Here is a 22,578-nt window from a genome sequence, read left to right as displayed (position 1 = left end):
AGAAGACTGTAGAGACTGTACTACAAACAGGTAATTATCAAATTCTCCAGAGACAGACATGAAAAACATCCTTATTATTGTATTGTTCTAGCTCAGGGTTTCACATACAATAGTAAAAAAAGAATTCAATTTGTGCTTCATGTAACAAGAACCATGGAGAATCTGCGTGGAGTATGTGACGATCCTTAGTGCTTGTTGAAAGTAGAAGCTTATTGTAACATTGGCCACGAGGCTGATGGGAGTTGGATTACACGAAGGGATTGAGCATATGCACGTTTTGAATAGGTAAGGAGATTCGGACCCCTAAAACCTAACTCCCCTGGCTTCCTTTTCCCCTTTACCCACCACCAGTCAGTTACTGTAACAGAGTTTGGTGGGAAATGCTGTTTATTTTTCTGCTTATAGCCTTTGTGACAAAATCTTCAAATATGAAGTCCGCAGGCAGTGGCACAAGGCAACCTGCACACATGAAATGCACCCACATGCTAAGAATTGCTGGTCATTTGAATTATAGTTGCCCTATGCATTCTCAAGGGTCACACTGCAGGAGTAGATTTGTAGTGGCAAGTAACTTTTAGTACTCACTGGTTAGTTGTGTAGGACATGATTAGTGGAGTCCATTTATAGAATATATTTTACATGCATTAGACTTGTGCAGAAATCTTCAATAATTCAATACCTGTTAATGTTTACCTGAATGAATCAATTCGCCTGGGATTTACGTGAATAAAAGCAATTTTGTTCATTAGTCGCAGGTGAAAAAGAAAACAAATATATATATATATATATATACACATATTAAACATGAGTTTTGCACTCACCTGAACATGCATATATTATATGAGTGCCGCTGGTGGACATTTATACAACAAACATGATCCAGAAAACTCATCCATTACTAAACAGAAATTTCAATGCTCACAGAATGTAAAATGTACCACATTTTTGTAATGTTCAGGTGAGTGCAGCCCATTTGGTTTTATATATATATATATATATATATATATATATATATATATATATATATATGCAAAACAATACCAAATGGGAAAACCAGGCAGCACCAGATAAAACAGTGTATGAAATAAAAAGATTAATATTCAATAATAAAAACAAGAGCATTGCAAATTAAAACTTGAATACAATAAAGGTATGGAGAACAGAATAAGCTGTAATAGTAAAACCAAACATATTAAACAAAAGCACACAATCAGCAAATAAGTAATTAAAATATATACTTAAAACTAAAAAGTCCCAGTGATAAGTGTTCTTTTTTCTCAAATGATAATTTGGATAGAACTTCTTATGTGGCTTGGATTCATAGATGTACATAAAATAAAACAGAGACAGAAAGATAATCCAATAGTGCAGACAGTCAAAGGAAATGGTACATGTACAAAATTTAAAGTGCAATTGCAAACTCACATGTAGCGGAGTTGCAACTAGCTCCAGTTAAAACAGCATGCAGTGGTATAGATCCCCACTTATGGGTATACAGGTATCTTTTGTATCTTAGCTGTCATTCTCACTTACAGAATGGTAAACACATAAACCATATAATAAAAGAAAACACACACACACGCTCTGTGTATGAATAGGCAGAAAGATAGTAGTAAGAAACCTATCCCCTGGAAGAGCCTTTACGGCGAAACGCGAGTCGGGACGTTACTTTGTATGGTGTTGGCACAGATGATTCGGGTTATTCGCTTTTCAGAGGGGTTCACCTACTAAATGGTTCATATAGTACCTATATGTAAATCCTATATGTAAAATCGAGGGTTGGAAGTATAAGAAGTATAAGAAAAAAACAGATTAAATAAGTCACATGACTTGCCAAACTGGCAGCGAGTCACGTGGGGCGGGGTCGCCTTATGTAAACTGTAGGGAACTGTAGGCTTGAGCCTTTAAAGGAGTAGGTGGATGGGAGAGGTGGAACTATCAGGGATTGGTAACCGCTTGCATCACTTGTGGACCAATCCCTGTATACCGATGGCCATCTTGGATAATCGGGTATACCTTGATAGGCCAATTACTCACAATGTGACTGGTCATGGTGGCCATCTTTGTAGAGGAGGAAAACAATATATGGCATATACAGACTGGTCAATTGTGTGTCACATGACTATCCTCAATGACCATTTCGGGGGAGGAAAAGAGCACACAATGAAAAAAATACTAGGTCGGCTGCAAGTCATGTGATCGCTCACAGTAGCCATATTGAAGGGGGAAATGGAAACTAAAGCACAGAGCTGATTAGTGTAGCAGTTAAAAGAAAATAAGAATATGTATAAAACCTAAATGACTACTATAAATTGACTCACATAAAAGGAACTAGGATATATACAAAAGCAAACTTCTACAGTGATATAAATAAATATGCAAATATGTTATAAAAGGGATAGATCTCAAAATAGAGTAAAAATAGAGTCAAGTTGGGTGACTAAATTACTCTAAACAACACAAAAAAAAAAGAAAATCATGAAGTAAAAAGAAAAGGTAAACATTAAAGTCTAACCAAAAACAAAATAGAATAAAAAAAGTTAAACATTTAAATAATTGCAAAAAGTGAAAGTATTATAAAAAAATGAAAAGATCTATTTCAGCATATGTATATATATATATATATATATATATATATATATATATATATATATATATATATATATATATATATATATATATATATATATATTTGGGAGTCCTAGGTCAGCTCCTGTGTTTTGAACACCTATTTATTAAGGCACTGTGGAGCCCAAGGAGGAAGCATTTCCCAAGTTAGTGAATTCATCTCATTGATTATGGGAGGTTAGTTGACCATACATTGCATAAACCTGCCACAACACCAATGTACCCCATTCTCAGCAGGTCCTACTCCAGCAATCTAATGCCAGCTCTTATGAGATTAATCCACTTACTTGTAGAATACGTCCACCTGGAACTCGGAACTCTCTGCAGGCTAAAGGGAAACTATAATGCCAGGGAAAAAAGTTGCTTTCTTGGCACTATAGCTCCCCCTCCCTCACAGCCCCTTTCTCCCATGGTGCAGAAGCACTGGCTCGGACCCATCTTCGCTCCCCAGCCAGGCGAGACCTCTGTCTGACCCCCATCACCTCCATTGGTGAAGACCCCCGTCAGCCAGCAGTGGAGACCTAACGTGCATGCACAGCAATGGCCACACTCGCATTAGGATTTCCCCATAAGAAAGCTGTGCGTGAGTTAGGTGACCAAAAGCCTAGGTTTGTGAGCTTTTACATTGGTGTTTAGTGAAGGCGTGAGTGCACTTGATCTTGTATGTTGTATGAATTGTCCCCAGCAGCAGCCTTATAATGTATGCATGTTCAGGTGTTCGGGTATATACATGTGTGTATGCCCAACCCTCATGGGCATGGAGTTCACCAGAGCTTCACAGGTTGCCACTGTAGTCCTCTTCCACTCCTCCATGATGACATCCTAGAGCTGGTGGATGTTAGAGACCCCGCGCTCCGCCACCTTCCATTTCAGGATGCCCCATGGATGCTCAATAGGGTTTAGGTCTGGAGACATGCTTGGCCGGTCCATCACCTTTACTTTTTTTTCAGCTTCTTTAGCAAGGCAGTGGCCGTCTTGGAGGTGTGTTTGGGGTCGTTATCATGTTGGAATACTGCCCTGTGGCACGTGCACTTAACTTCTTTGGTCGACCATGGCGAGGCCTGTTCTGAGTGGAACCTGTCCTGTGAAACCGCTGTATGCTCTTGCCCACCATGCTGCATCTCAGTTTCAGAATCTTGGCAATCTTCTTATAGCCTGGGCCATCTTTATGTAGAGCAACAATTCTTTTTTTCAGATCCTCAGAGAGTTCTTTGTCATGAGGTGCCATGTTGAACTTCCAGTGACCAGTATGAGAGAGTGTGAGAGCGATAACACCAAATTTAACACACCTGCTCCCTATTCACACCTGAGACCTTGTAACACTAACGAGTCACATGACACCGGGGAGGGAAAATGGTTAATTGGGCCCAATTTGGACATTTCCACTTAGGGGTGTACTCACTTTTGTTGCCAACGGTTTAGACATTAATGGCTGTGTGTTGAGTTATTTAGAGGGGACAGCAAATTTACACTGTTATAAAGGCTGTACACTTACTGTTTTACATTGTAGCAGAGTGTAATTTTTTCAGTGTTGTCACATGAAAATATATAATAAAATATTTACAAAAATGTGAGGGGTGTACTCACTTTTGTGTGATACGGTATATATAATGTCTGGTTGCTTGCACTCCAGTAAAGAAGAATAAGTACATGCCCCAAAATATACCCCAATTCCAAAAGAACAGCACTCAAGGGACTTAGTATAGTATGAAAATAAATAGCTTTGATTCAGTGGTCGCGAGTAAAAATCTACGTTTCGGTTCACCACAGAACTTTCATCAGGATGTCCTTTTTTTTTAAATTAAATTTACATATTTTCCAAGTCATTATGGGAATGTTGTGGTACAATATGTCAGGGCTGCTGTGTAACACAAATATTTCTAGGTTATATTTTCTAGATTATAGATCATACACAGTAACATATTGGAATATCAGATAAAGGACAAGTATTAACTGCATGATGACGCTGAAGGTGAAGACTTTCAAAAACCAAAGCTTTTAAAGAGCAGATGTCTGTCTAACAGCCACTAGAGGCATCATCAGCTGACAAAGTGTCAAAGCTGCAGTTCTGTAACAGTTGATGAGATATTTGTTTGTTTGTTATTTACCCTTTCTGTAGATCACATTTAACAAAATGAATCAGTGTTTAGAAAAAGACTGGAAAATAGATTGAATTAGAGCTTCCGTATTGACCTGAAATTTTTGAAAATGCTCTTGTCAACGCTCCAAAATTCTTGGTTTAGTGAATGATGTCCCCTCCCCGCACCACCACCCCCTCCACACTTAAATATAACACTGTACACATTTTGAATCTTAAAATGCCCCCTTGCATGCTGTTATCCCTGTTAATTATTTAATACTTACATCATATTTTTTTCCAAAATTATGAAAGCTATAGAATATTTCAATGCCTATACTTTTACTGTCATTCTTCCCATATCTCCAGGGAACATCCGTTAATGTTCCATTGATTAGTGACTCATTCTCTCGCCTTACCTCTGTGGATTTCACAAATGGGGACAATTAGCGGCATGATGAATCCTTCAGCTTAATATAACATTCTAAACTGCTCGAAGGTGACAATGTATAGAATGATAGGTCAATGTATTTACAGTGATTTCTTATCACTATATAACATATGAAATTCTAACTTCCAACAGACAAAGTATATTGACTCAATTCCTGCAAATGCATGTTAAATTATTAACTTGTTTACTTATTAAGATAATCTTTATAGAAACACATCTTAAAATGTACTTATTCAAAGAGTTCATATCTTACAAGTCTTCAATATGTAGACTATAGTACAATAAGTATAAAAGATTAAAGCTGATGTCAGTATATCTATAAAACTGTGATTTAGCTCACATAATGCTTCTGTATTCAACATTTAAATATAATAACACATTTATTTGCGCTATTTATTTATTACTGGCATTTATAACGCACCAACATATTCCGTAGCGCAGTGGAATTAGGTTAGAACAATATATACAGACCAATACAAAAGGTAAAGAGGACCCTGCCTGTGAGTTGAGATCTTGCCATTGAAGCTCTTTTATACAAAGTGCTTAGTTAGATAACCCATGAGCTTTCAATCTAGAGGACATAATGGAGATTTGGGATAAGAGGTAGCAGGGGAAATTTGGGAGTGATGGCTAAATGAAGTCAATGGAGACTTACAGCTACTGGTAAAATGTAAAAGGGATGAGGAGCTAATTGAGTGAGATCTCAAACAGCAGTAAGAGCAAGCTATACTTTTAGTTGGAACTTGGTTGAATGGGGGGAGGGGCAGATTCAGCAGATTCCAAAATCTTCACGGTGAATGGAAAGAAAGGCACTCATCTTTGGGGTAGTGGAAGAGCGAAAGGAGGGTTTCATGTGCGTAACCAATGTTTTAACTGTGGTAAGAGAGGGCATTAGCATTGAGACTGTCCCCATCCCAGGGCAAGACCTTACCAAATCCTATGACCTAAATTATGACCTATTCTAGGACCCTCACCCTTTCTATGAACCCCACCAAAGAGAGATGAGGATCAGGGACCAGCTTTTCATCCCCAATGGGGCGGCAACAATGACTGAGCACCATTCAGCCTATCTAGTCTGCCTAATTTTCTAAATATTTTAATTAGACCCTGACCTTATCTTAAGTCTAGGATAGCCTTATGCCTCTCCCATGCATGCTTAAACTCCTTCACTGTGTTAATCTCTACCACTTCTCCTCCAAGCTATACATGTTAAGATCCTTTAACCTTTCCTGGTAAGTTTTATCCTGCAATCCAGGAACCAGTTCTGTAGCCCTTCTATAAACTCTTCCAAAGTATCAATATCCTTCTGGAGATACGGTCTCCAGTGCTGCTTACAATACTCCAAGTGAGGTCTCACTAGTGTTCTGTGCAATGTCATGAGCACTTCTCTCTTTCTACTGCTAATGCCTCTCCCTATACAACCAAGCATTCTGCTAGCATTTCCTGCTGCTCTATTACATTGTCTGCCTACCTTTAAGTCATCTGAAATAATTACTCCTAAATCCCTTTCCTCAGATGTTGTGGTTAGTAGGGTATAAAATATTCTATACTCTGCCCTTGTATTTTTACACCCAATATGCACTTATCCACATTAAATGTCAATTGCAGTTCTGACCATTTTTATAATTTGCATAAATCATTTGCCATTTGGCTTATCCCTCCTGGAACATCAACCCTGTTGCAAATTGTAGTATCATCTGCAAAAAGACATACCTTATCATTGAGACCTTCTGTAAAATTACTAATGAAAATAATTAAGAGAACGGGTCCAAGTACAGATCCCTGAGGTACCCCACTAGTAACTAGACCAGGGGTAGGCAACCTTTTAGCAGCACTGTGCCGATATAGGATTGTGATGTCCCGTAGACTGCCGATCCTATTTTTTTTAAATTAAGGTGTGTATGCTGCCGTATTCTGCTTGGGTTATTTGTACTGTAATTGCTTTGTATCGTTGTATTTGTGCATATATGAGCTATTATATTGTATATGTTCATTAGTAGTTTATGGTATCGTGTATGATACATATGAATGTGTGCTGTGTATGGCTGCTTGTGGAATTGTGTGTGGATGGATATGTCACATTGTGTGTTTGGTAGTGTGTGGGGGCTGTTTGGGATATTGCATGTGAGAGGCTGCATGTGGGGTTGTGTGCATGTATGTGTATTGTTAGTGGTGTTGCGTTTGTGCGGATTGTGTGTATGTTTGTTTGTGGGCTGTTCATATTATTTGTATGAAGGGAGGGTTATTCTACATTTCTGTGTATAACTAGCAGTGTGGGTGGGTTCCCTGGGTTCCAGTGGGGACCAGGCTGGCCAGGTACAGGTCAAGGACAGGAGGTGCGATAGCTGCTCTACTAAAGTGTGGATTCCCATTCACAAGTGCTGGGAGGCAGTGATCTGAGATCAGTTACTCTATGTGCTGCAATGCATAAATTGAGGATTGTCCTTCACCACTTCTTCGTATTAGCAAATATCTGAAGTTTTACTGGGACTCCTGATAGGCCTTGAGTGCCGTACAAAGACACCTTGAGTGCCGTGCATGGCACTAGTGCCGTAGGTTGCCTACCCCTGAACTAGACCATGCTTTGAATATACTCCATTGACTTCTACCCTCTGTTGCCTGTCATTCAGTCACTGCCTTACCCATTCAACAATATTGGACTACAAAATGAATGATTGCAGTTTATTGAAGAGCCTTCTATGTAGAACAGTGTCAAAAGCATTACTGAAATCAAGGTAAGCAATGTCTACTGCACCAACCTCATCTATTATTTTAGTTACAAATGCAGAAAGAAAAGTCCTGCGCTCAACTCCCATCACTAATGGGCGGCTGCAATGACTACAGTACACATCAGCCCCAATACATAGTAAAAACCAAAGAAAAACATGTTACTTGCGCTCTCTCCTTTATCCCTATGTATTTTTAAAACAAATGGAGGTCTTTTAGTTACCTCCAATGGCCATGAGAGGTTGAGCCCACCTGCCACATCAAGGCAGACCCCCCCTAGGTGGGTCCTAACTCTAACCATTCACCTTGCTTCCTTGAGCCTCTGGCAAAAATCTCTAATGAGACAGAAAGGGGTATTTTTTATATACACCCCTATACATTATTAACCATATTATTTTAGTTACCCAATCAAAAAATCAATAAGCTTAGTTTGGCATGATCTCTCTGAAGTAAACCCATGTTGTCTCTGATCTTGAAATCCATGTGATATTAGATGTTCAACAATCATATCCTTTAACATGGTTTCCATCATTTTCCCCACTACTGAAGTAAGGCTTACAGTTACCCGAATCCTCCATACTGGGTCCAACATTCGCTAATTTTCAGTCTTTTGGGACTACTCCTGTTAACAATGATTGGTTAAATACATAAATGGTTTTGCTAGTACACCACTAATAACCTTGGGTGTATCCCATAAGGCCTCATCGACTTATTTATCTTTACTTTTGACAGTTGAAATAGAGCTTCTTCCTGTAACAAATGACACGTTTGTTATTTTTCTTAACTGAAGTCCCTCTCCTTCATTTTTAGCTGTAAATACTGAACAAAAAAAATATGTATTAGGACAGTCAGCTAGACCTTTATCCTCTTCTACATACCTTCCTTCTTTTGTTTTTAATCTAACTAATCCTTGTTTTACTTTTCTTTTCTCATTTATGTATTTGAAAAAAGTTTTATCCCCCTTTTTTACTGACTATGCTATTTTCTCTTCTGTGTGTGCTTTGCAGACTCTTATAACTTGCTTTCCCTATTTCTGCCTAAACTTATAGATCTGCCTGTCTTCCTCACTCTGGATTTTTTTACAATTACTTCATGCTAACTTTTAGTTGTTTACTATTTTTTTTCTGTCAATGTTTCTTTTATTGAGATGTAAAGTTGCAAGGATACAGAATAAAGAAGGGGAGACGATAAAGATACATACAGGATGGGGTTAATACAGAACAGTATATATAGTCTTTTACTATTTTGGCCACTTCTGCGTAGTACCACAGTGGTTTCTTTATTTTTCTGCTCTTCCTGACAAGCCTAATAAAATTTACTTTCAGTAGTGCAACTTTTAAATAATTCCATTTCTCCTCGACTCCATTAAACTGCTCCAGTCTGATGATGACTCCTTTATGCATATTCTAATTTTAGAAAAGTCTGTTTTTATAAAATCTAAAACTTTTGTTTTTGTGTGGTGTGACTCAGTCACTGTTCATATATTAAACCACACTGACTGATGATCTGACTTGAAATCCATCCAATCACAGTGCTCTGTGTCATTTTACACAGCGTGGGAAAATTGAACTTTCCCAAGCTGTATAAAATGACACAGAGCACTGTGATTGGATGGCTTGAAATTCATCCAATCTCAGTGCTCTGTGTCATTTTACACAGCGTGGGAAAGTTCAATTTTCCCACGCTGTGTAAAATGACACAGAGCACTGTGATTGGATGGCTTAAAAACCATCCAATCACAGTGCTCTGTAATTGCTCTCAGGATTCAACCTATTATCAAGAATGTCAAACTCTCAAACTACGTTTTAAAGCTTTGGGATATCCGAATAAAGTCCTGAAAAGAGCATATCAACATGCCAGCGAAACAGATAGATTAGTGAGTTTGAAATCCACACGTACTAAACCAAGTGCTCATACTTTTTAAGGAAATCCAAGAGAGCAGCCAACTATTTCAATTGTATATATATATATATATATATATATATATATATATATATATATATATATATATATATATATATATATACCCTACATAGCACAATGACTTATGGGGCTGGCATAGATTTTTTTCCAGGGCTGCTTCGTATCCCCAGTCCGGCCCTGCTCACAAAGCCACTATTGTCCAACTCCACACCTCTTAAGATTGAATCTACCAAGCCTCACCTTGTCCTTTTTGTTATTGGGTCCATTGCAGGAAACTAGAGGAACATCAGTGGAAATTACTGGAGTGCCAATACCAATACAATAAAATCCTCCATTGCCTGTTGAGACATCGGATGGGTCTTTAACAGTCATGCATTCCTTTTCCTTGTTACCAGATTGTCCAGTAATTTTACTAGTCAGAGATCTGATGGCAGAACTGTCTATTTTCCTGGATATTGACCATGCATTCTCTTTTATTTTCAGGTATTCCACCCACTGCTGCAGATACTCAGGCTGCGCAAGCTAACTGTTTACTTCCCAACACATATTATGTAACAAACTGAATAGCATCTATGGTGATTTATCTCTGTCTCTTCCTATCCTAGGTGAGGAACCCACTCATCCTTTCAATCCAGGAGAGAGAGTCCTGATCAAAAAAGCTGAAGAAGAAAAAGCCAACAGACGTTTCTGTGGCGAAACCGACCTCGCCACGTGTCCTTGGAGGGGGCTGATTGCCCGCCTCTTGCCTTTGGACTATGGACCAGACTTTATGGGAATGTGATACCCCAGATAGCCATACCATGGAGCCTATTCATATAATGAAAGACTATGGGAAAGACTTTAGCTCCATGGCAATTGTACTGTGTGAGTAGGATCTGCGCGCTATTCGGTAGTTTTGTGCGTGCAGATCCCAGCTATCTGGGGATAGGTGAAATGTCTGTGTGTTATGTGTAAATGTGACGTTATGTATTTTAAAGTGTTTTATGTTGTTTTGCAACCATGTGGTTAATGGAGTCTGCCTTTAGTCCTGGGTAATTGGATTACTTCTCCAATTAACTCCAGGGCAGAAGGGAGGAAACCAGGGTGCATTGTGGGGATGTTTTTCTGCCAGCCAGAAAGGAACAAAAGATACTTTTAGTAACTTTTGAATCCCTGGTCGGATTCATGCCATTTTTTAATATGTTGTTCCCCTGAATGGATTGATTGTGGATATGTATTTTTATGTGAATGTGATGTATGGTTTTAAAGTTATGAAAGTTGTGTAAAAGTATATTTTACACTGTATGCATAATGGGATTATGTGTCACACTAAGGGGAGGGGATGTGTGGGAGGTAACATCTATCTCATTGGTTCTTTTATGCCTCCCCCTGGGTGTGGCCTGTATGTGTGAGTTGGAAATAAAAGCCAGGCTGGATGAGCCAGTCGAGAGTTCCTGTTTTAACCTCAAAGTGATGTGTCGTCTCATTATTGGGGGAAGGATTTATTGTATGCTGTTCCAGTTGACTGCTAGGGGTACAAGCCTATTCGTATGGTTCCTATTCAATGGTCTACAGCATTCATACGCTTGGGAGAATTTAAAGGTTTCTTGGATTCGGTGATTATGGTGTCTGCCAGAGTGCTTGGAGTCCTCAGGAAGCACTAGGAGCATCCATTAACGGAGGTACCAAGTCGGGGTGCCAGGCGATCCGTTATATTGGTGGCAGCGGTGGGATGGCGTCCTAGTGCGAGGTAAAGCAGCTCAGAGACACTGTTTGGATTTACAAATTGAGGGCAACGCTAGCACTCGTGCAGCGCCCCTGGGAGCAGACTAGTATGGAAGGTTCTGGCTCTGGAGATGATTGGCTGGCCGAGGTGAGGCAACGAGTGGCCGAGTATGGGGATGATATACCCATGGAGACACGCCGAGTGATCTGGAACCAGGTCATGGCCGAGCGAAACACAAGGCTGGACCGAGAATTCCGGTTGGCGAAAGAGAGGAAGTATGCTCAGCAGCAGGAGCGTTACAGCAGCCGAGTAGAGGCTGCATCCGAGGAGGTTAGCCGTCTTTCCCTGAGGCGGCGGGAGGAACCCGAAGTGGGGGTCCTCATAGACTGGTCCTGTGAGGAACCACAACAGGCAGGTAGAGATGGGACCAAGGTCTCTCCACCGGGATGCTGGGCAGCCGGCCCAGATCCCCAGCAGCAGCCAGAGTTGCCAGGTGGGGAAGCAGGTGGCCCTTACTCACAAATGTTGAGGGGCCTCACGGATTGGTCCTGGGAAGACCCACAGATGGCAGGTGGAGATGGGACTGCGGTCTCTCTACCGGCCCTACAGGGATGCTGGGCAGTTGGCCCAGATCCCCAGCGGCAGTGTGCGTTACAGGGAGCTGAAGGTGCCGTTCTTGCTCCTCAGCGGCAGTCTACGGTGCAGGGAGAGGAGCCTGTTATCCCCTCTCCCCAGCGGTTGAAGGTGTGTAAGGGAGAGGAGTTTGTTATTCCCTCTCCCCAGCGGCAGCACAGCTCACCAAGGGGAGACAGTAAGCCCCTCACCAGCGCAGATGGGACCGTGGTCTCTGCGCCCTGCCTACAGGGAGTACAGAGGGTCAGCCCTGCTCCCCAGCGGCTGAAAGTGTGTAAGGGAGAGGAGTTTGTTACCCCCTCTCCCCAGCGGCAGCTTAGCACACCAAGGGGAGACAGTAAGCCCCACACCAGCGCAGATGGGACCGTGGTCTCTGCGCCCAAGTTACAGGGAGCTGAAGGGGCCGTCCTCCCTCCCCAGCGGCAGTGTGATTTGTTGGGAATTGGGAGCCCAGTCTCCATTCCCCAGCGGCAGAGTATCCAGCAGGGAATGGAGAGCCCAGCCCCCTTTCCCCCTCAGCAGGACTCTGTGCTGGGAGGAGAGACAGTCGGTCTCCCTCCACAGAGACGGGAAGTATGTATGGGAGAGGATATTGTTACCACCTTTCCCCAGCGGCGGATCATTAATGTACAGGGAATAGAGAGCCCAGTCTCCATTCCCCAGCGGCAGAGTGTTCTAATGGGAGAGGAGCTGGTTACCACCTCTCCCCAGCGGCAGCTTAATGTACCAGGGGGAGACTGTAAGCCCCACACCTGTGCAGATGGGACAGTGGTCTCTGCACTTCCAGCACAGGGGGTAGGGACGGTCGGTCCTGCCCCCCCACGACAGGGCTGTTTAGCCAAAGGGGAGACAGTCTGTCTCCAGCAGCAGAGCTGTGTACCCAGATGGGAGACGGTCGGTCTCCCCCTCCCACAACCAGGCTCCAATCAGGCTACTTCAGTGGTAGCGCTGGCACCAGGGCAGAGTACCGCTGGTCTCTGCCCACTCAGCAACCCACCAAGGCAGACTACCAGTCCCCCACACAGCCGTGGTGAGGCACCTGGACCTGGACAAAGTTCTCCTCTACCCAGGTGTAGTAACCAGTTATTGTGGGTGGGAGGTACTGCTGTTTGTGCTTCATGGGTGGGTTGCTGGACTAACCAGGGCACTGACCGGCAGGAGGTCAGATACCCTGTTAGTCTGGGGGGTAAAGGGGAGAAGTGTGGCGAAACCGACCTCGCCACGTGTCCTTGGAGGGGGCTGATTGCCCGCCTCTTGCCTTTGGACTATGGACCAGACTTTATGGGAATGTGATACCCCAGATAGCCATACCATGGAGCCTATTCATATAATGAAAGACTATGGGAAAGACTTTAGCTCCATGGCAATTGTACTGTGTGAGTAGGATCTGCGCGCTATTCGGTAGTTTTGTGCGTGCAGATCCCAGCTATCTGGGGATAGGTGAAATGTCTGTGTGTTATGTGTAAATGTGACGTTATGTATTTTAAAGTGTTTTATGTTGTTTTGCAACCATGTGGTTAATGGAGTCTGCCTTTAGTCCTGGGTAATTGGATTACTTCTCCAATTAACTCCAGGGCAGAAGGGAGGAAACCAGGGTGCATTGTGGGGATGTTTTTCTGCCAGCCAGAAAGGAACAAAAGATACTTTTAGTAACTTTTGAATCCCTGGTCGGATTCATGCCATTTTTTAATATGTTGTTCCCCTGAATGGATTGATTGTGGATATGTATTTTTATGTGAATGTGATGTATGGTTTTAAAGTTATGAAAGTTGTGTAAAAGTATATTTTACACTGTATGCATAATGGGATTATGTGTCACACTAAGGGGAGGGGATGTGTGGGAGGTAACATCTATCTCATTGGTTCTTTTATGCCTCCCCCTGGGTGTGGCCTGTATGTGTGAGTTGGAAATAAAAGCCAGGCTGGATGAGCCAGTCGAGAGTTCCTGTTTTAACCTCAAAGTGATGTGTCGTCTCATTATTGGGGGAAGGATTTATTGTATGCTGTTCCAGTTGACTGCTAGGGGTACAAGCCTATTCGTATGGTTCCTATTCAATGGTCTACAGCATTCATACGCTTGGGAGAATTTAAAGGTTTCTTGGATTCGGTGATTATGGTGTCTGCCAGAGTGCTTGGAGTCCTCAGGAAGCACTAGGAGCATCCATTAACGGAGGTACCAAGTCGGGGTGCCAGGTGATCCGTTACAGTTTCCATTGAACCTCCAAGAACAGCAGTCCTGACAGACGAGAGTTCAACATGGATCCACACCTGCAGGATCAAAAAAGCACCCAGAAGCTAGATAAATTACAATTCTTAGCCAAGGATAAACCCTGGCATTGAGGATAAAACTGTTTCTGGCATTTATATCATCATGCTTGTGCAATTGCTGCCAAAACCATTTTGTTTTGCCTCTTTATACCTTTACATACTTCTACCACCGACCATGCAATAAAACATGCAACAGGCCAGCTTATCATCATGGGAAATGTATAACAAGTTCATAAGGGCTGCAAGAATAGCACACTCTTTAAATGCCTAATTGCTAAAGTTTGTTCCCCTAGACCCTCCTCTCCCTCCACTATAACCTATTTTTCAATGACACCCAAAGGTGTGACCATCATTTGATCAACCGGAAGCTCACTAAAGTAAGAGGTCTGCATGGTCGTGGTAAACCTCCAGTTTTCACACCCCTCTAATTCCACTGATTTGGGTTTTCCTGGCTCCATAAAAGTAGAGCAGACACAGCTGAACCTGTAAGTGTGTGAAAGTATTTATGGGGTAACAAATCTGAAAAATAATATTAATAAATATTATCAAAATTTTGGCACTGTATCCCCTTGATTGGTTAAAGCTAAGAGCTACTCACTATTTTAACTCTTATAGACCCTGGAGCACGTTTGTTAGAGGATTTATATTCCACGCATTAATCACAACCGAATATAAAAATATAATTTATTCTGACAAATAATGAATAATAATAACATGCACAACAATAATCAGTGCATATTTGGTATGACAATATGCATAAAATATGACAATATTATGGCAACCATAATCACAATCATGATAATTTCTAGATCACTTTGTCACTTTGAGTGATTGGTTAGTAGTCCATTCAAAAATTATCTACCAGCAGGGGTCAGTATACTTGGCAAGTATTAGTATAGATTTTAGTACCGTGAATAATCAATATTCTATTCGTAGCAGTATTCAATAATATCAAACATTTATTTCTAAAGTAATTATAATCATATATCCCCTCTAGAACTTAACTGACATTGTATTAACAAAGATAAGGAAAATTACAAAATGCTAAGGGAATTTCAGTATGAAAAGATCACCACAGTCAGCCAGTTTAACTAGTTTGCTTCTACCCGCATTTTGACAGAGTAAACACTTTGAACATTGAAATATAGAATTTTAATATGTCTGAACCATTTCATACAGTAGTCTTAAGTATTCTTTACCATACAGTGACCATAAGAAAATCCTAAGCCTTAAAATCGCTTTAATGCAATTATTTAACAACTTCTGCTATAACTCATTGCAATCATTGCAATCTCTTAGTATCCGGTAACAATATTAAGACCTATCCCTGAATTATTAAGGCTGTGCCTGATATATCTGGATAATAGCTTGATATGCTAAACTTGGCAAAATGCTAGTGAATCAATATAATTCACTAATTTCAGTTGCAGTCTGAAATCCTGAATTATAGTATTCCCTTTAGCTAGTTATGATCCAAAATTTGAAATCTTATCAGCATTGTCCAGGTATATTTGGTTTTAGGAAAAATTCAAACAAAATTGTTTATAATTACATATATTTTGAAGAATATTCTTGGTGTCCTGGAGTTTTAATCCAATGGATATACAAGTGTGAAATATGAGTGTTTAAAGATAGAGAAGATGGAATAGCAAAGTGAGAAATATTCAGCAAAAATATCTAAGTCCAGAATTTTTCTGGCTAACAAAGAAATTCTCAGAGTGTCTCGAGAATTCCAGAGGAAGAGAGGTGTGTCTGAGAGTATTTATAAGAGTGTTCATTATGTCTCTCTTTGTCCTCATTTTTTTCTTTCCTCCCTTTAAGAAGTCTCTGTTCTTACTTTTAAGGAAATCTCCTATCTGTAACCAATGGAACCTAATGGGTGTTCATATTATAATGAATGCTAACCTGATCCTAATGGGCAATTTATCAAACTTGACCAATAGATGGAGTAATTCTTCCAGGATTAATTTCATCATTAATTTCAATAACCACTTTCTCCTAAGGAGTTCTGTAAAATCCATCATGAAAATTACGTTGATAAACTAATATTTTTATAGCCACTCAATCAGAGATAGCTGTCAAAGATTTGAGGATTTTGTCACAACGTCAATGTACCCCATCTTTGGCAGATCCTTCTCTAACAGGCTAATGACAATACTGGTAATAATAATGCTACCACATCAATACAACACCCAGTGTGACACTTGTAGAGGATATATATATATATATATATATATATATATATATATATAATTATACTTCCCACTAATCGTATCTTGTTGTTACAGCGAGATTCCTTTCATAGGATCTACAAAAAATAGATTATACCACACATAGTGAAACCTGTATAGTAACAATATTAGGAAAGGAAAGTATGAAATGTTCACTCACAAGTGTAGAGCCGTGCCAGGTTCTATACAATCAGCATTGGGGTGCCAATAACTGGCTACGAAAATACTCCGGATGCAGGTTCACAGTAGTTCCAAAAAGTATTTATTAGCATAAAAGTAATATAATATATTTAAAATAGGACATATATAAGCAGTGTGTAGAAAAAAATGCATACACTACCGCAATATACTTCAAGTCCTTATAAAATATACAAGGTGCAGACGCGTTTCGACTAAAGATAGTCTTCCTCAGTGCAAGATGAAATTGAGCAGGCTTCATGTTTCCTTTTATATCCTCCATTATTTCTGATCGATTGAATTTTCACAGCAAGCGTTCTCACCACTTCCGGGTCGCGGCTAGATTCCCATCACTTCCGGGTCGTATGTTCGCCAGCGTTGACTTCCGGTTACGTGCGTGCGTCACCGCGCACGCTTAGAGTCACTTCCTGTTAATATCGGAAGTAGCAAAACGTCCACATAAAGTATGGGCAATGATGCCCAACATGTCAAAACACCTCAACGGCATCACCATAACAACGAAAAAAGCATGAATGGATAAAAAATTAATTAAAATAGTAATAACAATTTGTTATCTATACATGTATATTTTTTTACCAATGTGTCAACATATCATTGTTCACATAAAAAAATAATAATAATGAAAAAACTAGTAAATAATAAACAATAATGTAAATTAAGTTAAATTGCAGAATGTTGTCAAACAAGAGACAGCAAATACAGGAGATATATATATATATATATATATATATATATATATATATATATCCTATATCACGCACGTAACCGGAAGTCAACGCTGGCGAACATACGACCCGGAAGTGATGGGAATCTAGCCGCGACCCGGAAGTGGTGAGAACGCTTGCTGTGAATATTTATTTGAAACCAGGGGTCTGCACTCCCCTGAGCATGCATAAATGGGGTGCTGCTGGGGACCAATTTATACAATACACAAGTTCCAGCGCACTCACTTATCCACCAATACACACACCCAGTGTTAGAATTTCATAATGATAAAAAATCTATTCAAATTACTATTTTGAATATATATAACAAAAAACTATTAAAGAGGAGCACTATCATTGTATATATTAAAGCTTGATTATAACTTTTTTTTTAACACATTGGTTTCTATTATGCAGTTTCTCCTGTAAGAAGAAACCTTATCTTACATCTCTCCTGAGTGCTTGCATTCCAAGACCTTTTACAACTAGGCTCTGAATAGAAAGATAACAATCTTGTTCATTGCAAGGATGTCACGTGGCCCACATGACCCTCTCACTGTTAGGAAGACCCCACATAGCACATGCCCCGTAGACAGTGGCGTACTAAGGGGGGAACGGGGGGAGGCGGTACGCCCCGAGTGCCGCTCGCTAGGGGGTGCCTGAGGCAGACTGTGTCGGGTCATGGGTCACTGACCGAGGACCCAACACCAGGAGGGAGCTCGGCGGCTTGCTCGAAATGCCGCAGGTGCGATGCCCCTCCTGTGCCCATCGCAGACACCGGTCTGCAGCTTCGCAGTGTGCAGAGCTGCAGACCATGTGTCTCGTGAGATCTGATCAATCAATCTCTGCAGAGCTGCAGACCGGATATTATGGCCACCGGACAACCAGGGAGCCCAGCGGACAACCAGGAAATCAAGGTATTTAGTCCCCCCCTCCTCTCCCCATCACCCCCCTCTCCCTCACCCATCACCGTCCTTCCTCTCATCATCACCCCTGTTTCACTCATCATCACCCTCCCTCATACCATCACCCCCTCATCGTCACCCCCCTCCTTCACATATCACCCCTCCTCCTGTCATCATCACCCCCTCCCTCACACCATCACGCCCCTTCCCTCTCACATCACCCCCTCTCATCATCACCCCTGTTCCTCTCATCATCACCCTCCCTCATACCATCACCCCCTCATCGTCACCCCCCCTCCTTCACATATCACCCCCCCTCCTGTCATCATCACCCCCTCCCACACACCATCACCCCCCTTCCCTCTCACATCACCCCCCCTCTCTCATCATCACCCCCCTCCCTCACACATCATGACCTGTCTTTCTGGTGGTAAGGTGGCGTTTAAAAAAAGAATTTAAAAAAAACAGAAACAAATGTATTTTATAGACAATTAGTGATATATTAAGCACATAAACATACCCGAATGAACCTTTCATTTTGGCTTTTAGGACGTATATCCAGAGAGTTATTTTGTCTCTCATCAGTACACCATAATTATAAAGGCAGGAAAGTGTAAATCCAAACCTGACTCTAGCATTATTCAAGGGGGTCATGCTCCACTTAAAAACTTGATGGAATAATTCCTGAAGAAGGAATGTCCAATGACTGTTAATACCCCTGTTAATACCCCTGAATTAAATTTTGCTACTGCTGCAGAGTACAGTAATAGCACATATGTATATCCGTCACCAGTTTGGGAGCAGTCTATAGGGTCACATTCAAGATATGCATTCATTTTAACATGCCTCTTTACTTACTTCCTTAATACTCTGTTTGTCACCAAACTAACAGCATCACAAATTAAGATTATTTCTGACTTTTCCTTAACCCTATTTGTAGCCCTAGTCCTAACCCTAATTATAACCCTAGCCCTAGCTCTAACCCTGACCTTAATGCCAAACAAAACCCTGACATAACTCTGCACTTTATTAGATTGACCCCCAGATTGATTGATCAACTTCGGAGCCAATCACAGTAATGACATGCAGTAACTGACAGTGTGAGCCATTTGCCGATTGTCAGCTGATTCCAGCATGCACTCTGGTAGCCAGGGATCAGCTGTCAATTATGAGAATGGAAAGCTATGAAAGGCTGTTGCAGAGGTCCTGTGGCTCTGACAGCATCTTCAGGGTGTTACTGAACAGCCTCAGAAATGGGACTGTCCAGTAACTGCATGTACACTCTGCAATTACTGAGATTGCAGCATGTGGAATGTGTTATTGAGGTCCTGCAGCTGCCTCGAGGTTGATAAGCATGGTGGTTACGGGACAAGCTGCCCCAGCAATGGCTCGCCTTGTGGGACCTCCATACAGCAATTTCCGTGATGCCTCAGTAGTGAAGCATCCCAAAATATCAAATTGCTGCGATTGCAGTGATATCAGAGTCAGTTATGCCATCACATGTATCAAACATCATCAGTCCCCCTTGCATATCTGACGGATAACATATGAGAAACTCCATCAGTGTTTACTAGGCTTTGATGTATAGATCATGAACCTTCAGTCTCACTGCTCAGTCTGTCATTTACTTTGTTTATGCAGGAAAGAAAATAGCATTATGGACAAACCTAAGATTTTGGTCCAAAATACTTGAACTTCATTCTATAAAATGTAGGACTTCTGGCTGGCATGGCAAAATGTCTTAAACTATAGTACTGCTATTTATGTAAGAGCTCTGTGGAGAAGTACATACAGTATTTATCTGATATGGCTTTTACATATTTATTTATTTTAAATTGGCATCTAAACACGAAGACAATAATTGCTCTAAATGATTTTGACTGAGTTTGATAAGGGCATCTGTAACCTTTGGAAGATTACATGCTTAAAGCGGCACTGTCATGCCGAACTTACCTTTCCTCAATCTCTTCCTCTTCTCCCCCTCTCTAGGGATCTGTTATTCTTTTCTTCCTGTCTTCTTTAGTTTTCTTTAAAATCATAAGACAAAGTAGGGACTCTGTCTTATGGAGGATTCCTCCGCTTGACCAGCTCTGACCAGCGGAGGAGCAAAGTGTGCTTCATTTACGCTGGTCAGAGCAATTTTCCCATGATCCCTAGCTTTGCTCCCTGTTCCCACAATGCTTCCTGTCAGTATTGCCGAACGTCCTGTCACTTAGACAGAACGCCGGCAAAACTGCCGAATTGCATCCTAACAGAATGAGAAGAGTTTCTCCATTGGTGTTAGGATGCAAGTCGGTACTTTGTTTGTATCGGGATTTCATTCTAATGAATGAAACTCCGATCCTATTCATTGCCGTGGCTGCATCTTGCAGCCGCTTAGTAGATAACTCCCTAATTCCCACGGTATCAGGGAGCTATCTACTAAAAGGCTGAAAGACCTGAATTGGTCTTTCAGCCAACTTTACTAATACTAAGTAAAGATGACTTAGTATTAGTAAATAATATGCCCCTACTCGCTATATCGCGAGTAGGGGCATGTCTAGTAAGCAGTGAGCAGCCTGTGGCTGCTCACTGTAAAAAAAAAAACAAAAAACTAATAAACACTCCCCCCCCACACCCTGCGCGGGGGTTAAAGATGGGGGGGACCTACTGTCCCCCCTGGCCCCCACCCCTGCGCGGTGGGTGGGGGCCCTAATAAAACAATAAGGGGGGGGGACCTACTGTCCTCCCCCCCTGGCCCCCACCCCTGTGCGGTGGGTGGGGCCCCTAATAAAACAATAAGGGGGGGACCTACTGTCCTCCCCCCCCGGCCCCCACCCCTGCGCGGTGGGTGGGGGCCCTAACAAAACAATAAGGGGGGGGACCTATTGTCCTCCCCCCCCTGGCCCCCACCCCTGCGCAGTGGGTGGGGGCCCTAATAAAACAATAAGGGGGGGACCTACTGTCCTCCCCCCCTGGCCCCCACCCCTGAGCGGTGGGTGGGGGCCCTAATAAAACAATGAGGGGGGGCCTATTGTCCTTCCCCCCCTGGCCCCCAACCCTGCGCGGTGGGTGGGGGCCCTAATAAAACAATGAGGGGAGGGACCTAATGTCCTCCCCCCCCCGGCCCCCACCCCTGAGAGGTGGGTGGGGGCCCTAATAAAACAATAAGGGGGGGACCTATTGTCCTCCCCCCCCTGGCCCCCACCCCTGCGCAGTGGGTGGGGGCCCTAATAAAACAATAAGGGGGGGGACCTACTGTCCTCCCCCCTGGCCCCCACCCCTGAGCGGTGGTGGGGGCCCTAATAAAACAATAAGGGGGGGGACCTATTGTCCTCCATCCCCCCTGGCCCCCACCCCTGCGCGGTGGGTGGGGGCCCTAATAAAACAATAAGGGGGGGACCTACTGTCCTCCCCCTGGCCCCCACCCCTGCGTGGTGGGTGGGGCCCTAATAAAACAATAAGGGGGGGACCTACTGTCTCCCCCCCGGCCCCCACCCCTGCGCAGTGGGTGGGGGCCCTAATAAAACAATAAGGGGGGGGGACCTATTGTCCTCCCCCCCCTGGCCCCCACCCCTGCGCAGTGGGTGGGGGCCCTAATAAAACAATAAGGGGGGGGACCTACTGTCCTCCCCCCCTGGCCCCCACCCCTGAGTGGTGGGTGGGGGCCCTAATAAAACAATAAGGGTTGGGGCTATTGTCCTTCCCCCCCCCGGCCCCCACCCCTGCGCGGTGGGTGGGGGCCCTAATAGAACAATGAGGGGGGGACCTACTGTCCTCCCCCCCCCGGCCCCCACCCCTGAGCGGGTGGGGGCCCTAATAAATCAATAAGGGGGGGGGGACCTATTGTCCTCCCCCCCTGGCCCCCACCCCTGCGCAGTGGGTGGGGGCCCTAATAAAACAATAAGGGGGGGACCTACTGTCCTCCCCCCTGGCCCCCACCCCTGAGCGGTGGGTGGGGGCCCTAATAAAACAATAAGGGGGGGACCTATTGTCCTCCATCCCCCCTGGCCCCCACCCCTGCGCGGTGGGTGGGGGCCCTAATAAAACAATAAGGGGGGGACCTACTGTCCTCCCCCCGGCCCCCACCCCTGAGCGGTGGGTGGGGGCCCTAATAAAACAATAAGGGGGGGGACCTATTGTCCTCCC

This window comes from Pelobates fuscus, chromosome 6 (assembly GCF_036172605.1).
Source record: "Pelobates fuscus isolate aPelFus1 chromosome 6, aPelFus1.pri, whole genome shotgun sequence".
NCBI lineage: Eukaryota > Metazoa > Chordata > Amphibia > Anura > Pelobatidae > Pelobates > Pelobates fuscus.
This window is presented reverse-complemented; position numbering follows the sequence as displayed.